We start from the raw sequence: 8508 nt of genomic DNA, 5'->3' as shown, positions 1-8508 counted from the left end.
GCCCATTAGCCCATGACAACGAAGGAGGTTTTACTTGGCTCCCACGACTTTGAAAATGGAACACATCTTCTGGGGCTAGATAGAAGAAGGCTGAGGTAAGGAATCTGCACACAACTGGGTGACAAACCGTGGACAAAAATACAAATTAAACAAACATAAATCACATGAACAGTCTGTACTATGACGGCTGGGGGGGGTGTGTGTGTATGTGTGTGTGTATATTGGAGGTTGCACAGTGAGATGGCATGAAGCCAGGAGAGTTGGCTCCCATTTGTTGATAAATGAGGGGGTAGGCATTTAGGTGCCACGTGCGACATAAACATCACAACTCACTAGGTCTTTCCATGTATATGGACTTAGAACAGGTGAGTGCACCAATCTGACCACCACACAGGGCATGCAAGCATCTTAACCAGAAGCCAACCAGATGTTGAAGAGACAACATCTATTTTGAGCAAGGATTGAAAGGCTGAGTGAAGAGCGCCGTGGGATTTACCCAATTAGGGTAGGTTGGGTGTGGGGCGGGCTTCCCTGAGCCCGAGGCTTTGAATACCACTGTCCTTTTAGATTGAAGCAGCTCAGCCTTGAACAAGTTACTTACCCTTCCTCTCGTTTAATTTATTCTTCCATAAAATGGACCATGGTACCTATTGATGGGTTGTCCCGAGGGTTAAATGAGACAGTGGATGTACATCAGTTAGCATAGCACCTATTACATATCATATGCATTTGCCAGGGCTGCTGTAACAGAGGACCACGAACTGAGAGGCTGAAACAACAGGAATTTGTTGTCTCACAGTTCTGGAGGCCGGAAGTCCAAGATCCAGGTGTCGTCAGGGTTGTGCTCCCTCTGAAAGCTCCAGAGAAGGATCTGTTCCAGGCCTCTCTCGGAGCTTCTGGTAGGTCCTTGGTTTGGGGCAGCGTGACTCCACTCTTCACACGGTGTTCTCCCTGAGTGTGTCTGTGTTCAAATTTTCCCTTTTCGTGAGGACACCAGTCGTATTGGATAAGGGGCCCACTCTGCTCCTTATGACCTCAGCTTAACTAATTGTGTCTGCACCAACCTTATTTCCAAATAAGGGCACACTCTGGGGGTTAGGACTGGAACACATGGGTTTTTGGGGGTGGGCACAGTTCAACCCATAACACACAGTAAACACTCAGTGGCGGTGACTTTATTTGTGGTTCCTTCTTCGTTCACCTTTCTGTGGGGTATTTTACAGCCAGAATTTCCAGATCTGCATTCTCATCGTCTTTTCAGGCCTTGATTGTGTCTAGAAAGAAAACGCCATGGGAACAGACCATGTGACTGTTGTGTTGGCCATTATGTCGCCAGGGCCTAGAACACATAGCAGACAATCGATGAGTGTTTGAGAACAAATGAAAGAAGTCTGTTTCCTCCTGTCTCTGTTCTTTTCTTTTTTTTTTGATTTCTCAGTAGCTAGCCTCTCCCCTTGGTTATCTTTTCTAGATTGCCAGAGTACTAAAGGCAAAAGAAATGAAACCAAACAAATTTTAATTTCTTGTGTTGATAATGATTAAATCTTCTCTAATCACTTGTTCTCTGCGGCCAGTTAGAGACCCAGCAAGATGGCAGAGGGTGGCGGTGGTCCTGGTGTTGGGGCGGGGGGTGGGGGGCGCATGGTGCCTGTGCTGGAGACCCACTCTGGGCACTTCAAGGGCTTGCTATTGGCCAGGGTGGGCACTTTAGAACGAATGGGACCTAACTGCACTCTTAGAGTCTGGGCAGAAACCAGCGAGGTCAGTCTTGGCTCCAGAGATTGAAAGTCAAAGTGTAAATGAGGAGCCACAGGCCTGGAAAGGTACAGGGGCTTTATCTAGTCCTCAGAAAGGTGTGATGCATGCCCCTTCATCTTGTGCAATGACTCCCTGGTCCACACACCACCAGTGCAGGCCCAGAGGATGTGGCCACCTTTATCAGATGGCTCCTGGTCTGAACACGTCTGAGGAGCTGTGCTAACCTTGGACTCAGGCAGGAACTGGAGTGTGAAGTGTAGGAGACAACACTCTGTATCCTAGAGACCCCGCGGTGAACTGTCACAGGCCTAGCATCTCTGTGGTGGTCTCTGGACTCAATCCCTCGCCCCCCCAAAAAGAGAAATCACTGAACACACACTAATGATTTACTGGCATCCTCTATGTACATATGTATCTATCTATCTCCCTAGCTATTTTCTCACAGCTGTAGAACAGATGTCACAAATGCACACGGCCCCCGGCAAGACACAGGAAGGATGCAGGCTGGGTGGGGGCTGCGGAGAATTGTGGGTTCAAGAGGGGCAGGGGAAATTCAATTCCAGCCTCTTGTTACCATTTGGGACTATGGCTCACCCTCCCCTGACTTTTTTTTTAATTAACTGATTATTTAATTTTGCTAAAACCCCTTTTTATTTGTATTGTGGAGAATCTCAAACGTGCACAAAAGCAGACAGAATAGTGTAAATCTCCATGAACGCATCCCTCAGCCTGAAGAGGGATTACTCTGTGACCATCCTACCCAACATGCACAGCTCTGGCCACTTCCTCCATTTCTACGGACTGAACTTTAAAATATAATGAAAACAGACCTCTTCAGCTTTGGGCACACTGTTATGTTTATGGTGCTTGTTTCTTCTTACACCCTGAAAATTCACTCAAACATTCTCGAATAGTAAGTAGTGATAGAGATGATTTCGGTCTATATTATGCTAGAAGAATTTGGTGGCCAATAAAAGAATATTTGAGAAAAGCGGCTAAGTGGAGAATAAATGACTTTGAGGTTCCAGAGTGTGGACATCTGAGAGGATGGGCTGGGAGGCAGATGATCTGAACAGAGGAAGCACTGAAGAGAGGTGGAGAGAAGGGGCTGGAGACGGTACACCTAGGTGAGGCTAGATGAGCACAGAGAAAACGGCAGATCTGGAAAGAGCAGGGCTGGTGGTAGAGATCTGGGGATCAGCCACACGAAACAGGGCAATAGAAGCACAAACTCCCAGCAGGAAGGCATGACGCAGGGAAGAGCTCCTTGGTCTGAGCTTAGGAGGAGAGCCCAAGTTATCACCAGGAAACGTACTCAGTTTCCCAAGAAGGGAAAGAGGTGTTGCTGCAGAGGAAGGGGGCTGGAGGGCGCCCGTCTGATTTGATCTTGATGAAGGAGGTCAAGAGCGGGTCACCACGTCAAGGTGGGAAGAGATTGGGAGATGCGGAGAGAAATGAGCATTTGAAACAGCTGGGTTGGATTGGGGTGGGGAGGGAGGACCCTGGGAACTCAGAGGAGGAGGTGGCTGCCTGCCCAGCCGGACACCAAGCTCCTCTACCCACACCAAGAGGATCTGTGCCATATAGCGATATGGGCCCGCCTTGAGAAACACGACAGATCTCAGATAAGCAGGCTAACGCTACACCTAAAGGAACCAGAAAAAGAGAATAAAGGAAGCCCAAAGTCAGCAGAAGGAAGGAAATAATAAAAATCAGAATGGAAATAAACGAAACAGAGACTGAAAAGACAATAGAAAAGATCAATGAAACTAAAAGCCGGTTCTTTGGAAAGATAAACAAGATTGACAAACCTTTAGCTAGACCTACTAAGAAAGAAGAGAGAAGGCTCAAATAAATAAAATCAAAAGAGGAGAAATTACAGCACATACCACAGAAATACAAAAGATTATAAGAGAGTACTGTGAAAAGCTACATGCCAACAAATTGGATGACCTAGAAGAAATTGATAAATTCTTAGACCCATACAACCGTCCCAAACTGAATTAAGAAGACAGAGAGAATTTGAATAGACTGATCACTGGCAAGGAGATTGAAACAGTAATCAGAAACCTCCCCAAAAGCAAAAGTCCAGGACCAGACAGTTTCTCTGGTGAATTCTACCAAACATTCAAAGAAGATTTCATACCTATCCTTCTCAAACTCTTACAAAAATCTGAAGACGTGGGGACACTTCTCAATTCATTTTATGAGGCCTAGATTACCCAGATTATCCTGTAAAGACCCACATTAACAATACGAACAATATTAATACCCACATTAAGAATATGAAGAATAAAAATCATATGATCATCTCAATAAATGCAGAGAAAGCATTTGACAAGATTCAGCATTCATTTATGATAAAAACTCTCAGTAAATGGGTATAGAAGGAAAATTCCTCAACATAATAATGGCCACATATGACAAATCCACAGCTAACATCATAGAGAATGGTGAAAGACTGAAAGCTATCCCTCTGAGAACAGGAACCAGACAAGGATGCCCACTCCCACCACTCTTATTTAACATGGTATCGTGAGTCCTAGCTAGAGCAATTAGGCAAGAAAAAGGAATAAAAGGCATCCAAATTTAAAGGAAGAAGTAAAACTGTCACTATTTGTGGATGACATCATTTTATATGTAGAAAATCCTAAAGAATCCAAAAATTGGTTAGAAATAATAAATGAATACAATAAAGCAGCAGTGTGCAAAATCAACATAAAAAAATCTGTTGCATTTCTCTATACTAACAATGAACTAGCAGAAAAAGAAATTGAGAACACAATTCCATTCACAATTGCAACAAAAAGAATAAAATAGCTAGGAATGAATTGAGCCAAAGAGGTTAAAGACTTGTACACTAAAAACTATGACATTGTTGAAAGAAATCCAAGACACAAAGAAATGGAAAGATATTCCATGCACGTGGACTGAAAGAATTGACATAGTGAAAATGGGCATACTACCCAAAGCAATGTACAGATTCATTGTGATCCCTATCGAAATCCCAATGACATTTTTCACGGAAATAGAACAAAGAATCCTCAAATTTATATGGAACAACAAAAGACCCCGAACAGACAAAAAAATCCTGAGAAAAAAGAACAAAGCTGGAGGCATCACAATCCCTGACTTCAAAATATACTACAAAGGTACAGTAATCAAAACAGCATGGTACTGGCAGAAAAACAAACACAGATCAACGGAACAACAGAACTGAGAGCCCAGAAATAAACCCACACATCTATGGACAGCTAATTTTTGACAAAGGAGCCAAGAACATACAATGGAGAAAGGAAAGTTTCTTCAATAAATGGTGTTGGGAAAACTGGACAGCCACATGCAAAAGAATGAAAGTAGACCATTATCTTACACCATACATAAAAATGAACTCAAAATGGATTAAAGACTTGAATGCAAGACCCGAGACCATGAAACTCCTAGAAGAAAACATGAGCAGGACACTCTTTGACATCAGTCTTAGCAATATCTTTTTGGATATGTCTCCTTAGGCAAGAGAAAGAAAAGGAAAAATAAACAAATGGGACTACATCAAACTAAAAAGCTTCTACACAGCAAAAGAAACCATCAACAAAAGGGAAAGACAACCCACCAATTGGGAGAAGATATTTTCAAATCACATATCTGATAAGGGGTTAATATCCAAAATATAGGAAGAACCCATAAACTCAACAACGAAAAACCAAAAAAACTTGATTAAAAACTGGGCGGAGGATCTGAACAGACATTTTTCTGTTCAGATCTTCTTTTAGAACACATACAGATGGCCAGCGAGCACATGAAAAGATGTTCAACATCACTAATTATTAGAGAAATGCAAATCAAAACTACAATGAGATATTGCCTCAAGCCTGTCAGAGTGGCTATTATTAAAAAGACAAGAAATAACAGGTGTTGGAGAGGTTGTGGAGAAAAGAGAATCCTCATGCACTGCTGGTGGAAATGTAAACTGGTGCAGCCGCTATGGAAAACAGTATGGAGATCCGTCAAAAAATAAAAAACAGAACTACCATGTGATCCAGCTATTCCACTTCTATTTACCTGAAGAACACAAAAACACTAATTTGAAAAGATACATGCACCCCCATGTTCATTGCAGCATTATTCACAATAGCCAAGACTTGGAAACAACCTAAGTGCCCATCAAGGGATGAATGGATAGAGAAGATGTGGTATATATACACAATGGAATACTACTCAGCCATAAACAAGATGAAATCTGTCCATTTGCAACAACGTAGATGGAACTTGAGGGCATTATTCTAGGTGAAATAAGTCAGATGGAGAAAGACAGTTACCGCATGATTTCACTCATACATGGAAGATTTAAACAATGCAATAATAAGCAAATGTACAGATACAGAGAAGAGATTGGTGGTTACTAGTGGGGAAGGAGAGTGGGAGGAGGTTGAAAGGAGTAAAGGGGGACATTAGGAGTAGGGTGACAGATGGAAACTAGATATTTGGTGGCGAACATGATGCAGTCTGTAGAGAAGTAGAAAATGATAGACACCTGAAATTTATGTAGTGTTATAAGCCAATGTTACTTCAATAAAAAAAAAGAACCTGTTCCAGCTGTGAGATAGATAGAGAGAGAAAAAGAGAGGGCGCCTCTGCTGGGTGGAATGTCTAACTTCGGGTACCATCTAGACCCTCTTTTAAAAAGCTCACCTGATTAGATCAGGCTCACCCAGGATAATTTACCTTTTGATTGACTCCAAGTCAACTGCAAATTAACTACATCTGCAGGATCTCTTTTCGTTTGCCATACAAGGTAAGGTAATTACAGGGTGATATTCTATCACCTTTGCCGTATTCTAGTGGTTAAAAGCAAGTTACATGTCCCACCAGCCCTAAGGGGAGAGGATTATACAAGAGCCTGGGTCATTGGGGGTCATCTTCGAATTCTGCCCACCATGCTACTTGACAGGTCAATGCCGTTTTTGTCCTCAGGTGTCCCCCCAGTACAATGATAGGACTCTGAGTCCGTGGACCAGTGCTAAATCTTATGCAGAGACCCCATTGGCAAGAGAGAAAGGACTTCAGAGAGGAGGAAATGTTAAGCCATTTTCATGCCCCTCAAGCTCCGTAGTGTTTCATGAAAGTCAGAGGAGGCCGTCCGCAACGAACTTGAGTTAGCAGACACGTGAGAAGAGCATGTGAGGGGCTGATCCCGTGGCACAGTGGTTAAGATTGCATGTTTGGCTTCTCGGCACCCAGGGTTCGCTGGTTTGCATCCCAGGTGTGGGCATGGCACCGCTTGGCAAAAGCCATGCTGTGGTAGGCATCCCATGTATAAAGTGGAGGAAGATGGGCACAGATGTTAGCTCAGGGCCAGTCTTCCTCAGCAAAAAGAGGAGGATTGGCAGTAGTTAGCTCAGGGCTAATCTTCCTGAAAAAAAAAAAAAAAAGGAAGAGCACGTGAGCAGCAGGCACGTGCGCCTCCCGGAACACAAAGATGAATGTGTTTCCTGCTTGCTGAGATCTCTGCAGTTTCCTGTGGGAGATCAGACACATACAGTTGGTACAAAATGGCCTAAAGGTAATATCTTAAGAGATGTAGGCAGCCAGGCTGAGGGCCACTAAGACCCACATGCGGGAGCCATCCTATCATACGTGCACGTCGATAGGTGTCCTGTGGTTTCTGGTCACTTAAGCCCTCCTTGTCTTTCTGACTGCCCTACGGGGTGTGACCCACTCAGGGAAGACTCTGCTGTTGCTGGGCTCTGCTTTGACATTGGCTGACATCTGGTCAACCCCACAATAAAGCCACACAGACCCGTAGCGCGGAAGAGGCTGACAGCCCCAGTGAAAAATTGAGTTTTCCAGTTCTGACTTCCAGGGGTTATTCAAAGTGTCAGGGATGTGAGAGGAAGGGAAACCGTTCAGGAAAATTGACCAGGAGCGTTTGGGCTGGGAGCGGATCCGGCCCCCTTCCTGAGGCTGGCCCGGGCCACCCCATCTCACCCCCGAGTCTTTGCCGTGTGTTACCTGGACGGCACGCTGGCCACGCTTGGCAGGAGGGGAGGGAGGCTGTGTGGTCTGGCAAAGAGCAGAGCAGAGGGGCAGAGGGACAGAGCTTGGATCTGCGCTGACTCACGGCACCACTCATGCCAGGCATTTCTCCATTCAGTCCAGCTGGAAAATGAGGAAAAGACCCAAGTCAGGCCCTCTCTGAGAAATCCAGATGCCTTTCGGGAGAACAAACAAGGCCGCCTCCCCTGTCTCTGGCCCCTGGTCCTCTGTGTTTGTGATAGTGTGCGCATGTGTCTGTTTCTGGGTCTTTAGGTGGAGGGTGTGCGTCTGTTCCAGCTCTAACCATTTCTCTCTGATCCCCTTCCTCGTCTTTCTCTGTAGATCGCTTTAGGACCTGCCTTTGGTCTCACCTTCTGTCTCCGTCTTCAGGTGGGAACCCGCAGAAGCACTGTGCCCCTCCTTTCTCGCTCTAGCTTCCTTCAGTTCAAGTGAGGTCTGGGCTCCCGCCCGCCTCCTGCGGGCTGTGTCTCGGCACGCCTCTGCCCCTCATCTTGACAATGGAAAGGCTGGGGGTGGAGGCATAGGAAAAGCTCTTGACCTGGCAAGGGCCGTGCGGGCCTCTGGTTCTGTCTGTTGCTGGAGCAACAGCAGGGATTTTTTATAGGCACTTTTGGTGCAGGAACAAAGAACAACAAAAAAAATCCCTCCTTTTAGCGAGTACTGTCCTGTGCCCTTGGATTCTGTTTTCTCTGT

The 8508-nt window shown here is 45.0% G+C and overlaps 1 long non-coding RNA gene across 1 annotated transcript; it reads right to left on the bottom strand.

Moving 5' to 3' along the window:
• Positions 1 to 493: 493 nt before the first annotated feature.
• On the bottom strand, positions 494 to 8223 carry LOC124228335 (uncharacterized). The gene is made up of 3 exons (XR_006885704.1): positions 8166 to 8223; positions 7771 to 7917; positions 494 to 1339 (listed from the first exon to the last, which is right to left on the bottom strand). It is a non-coding gene; the product is annotated as an uncharacterized LOC124228335 (long non-coding RNA).
• Between the last annotated feature and the right edge of the window lie 285 nt (positions 8224 to 8508).

This window comes from Equus quagga, chromosome 17 (genome assembly GCF_021613505.1).
Source record: "Equus quagga isolate Etosha38 chromosome 17, UCLA_HA_Equagga_1.0, whole genome shotgun sequence".
Taxonomy (NCBI): domain Eukaryota; kingdom Metazoa; phylum Chordata; class Mammalia; order Perissodactyla; family Equidae; genus Equus; species Equus quagga.
Note: the sequence above shows the minus strand (reverse complement) of the source record. Positions and strands in the feature narration are given on the sequence as shown.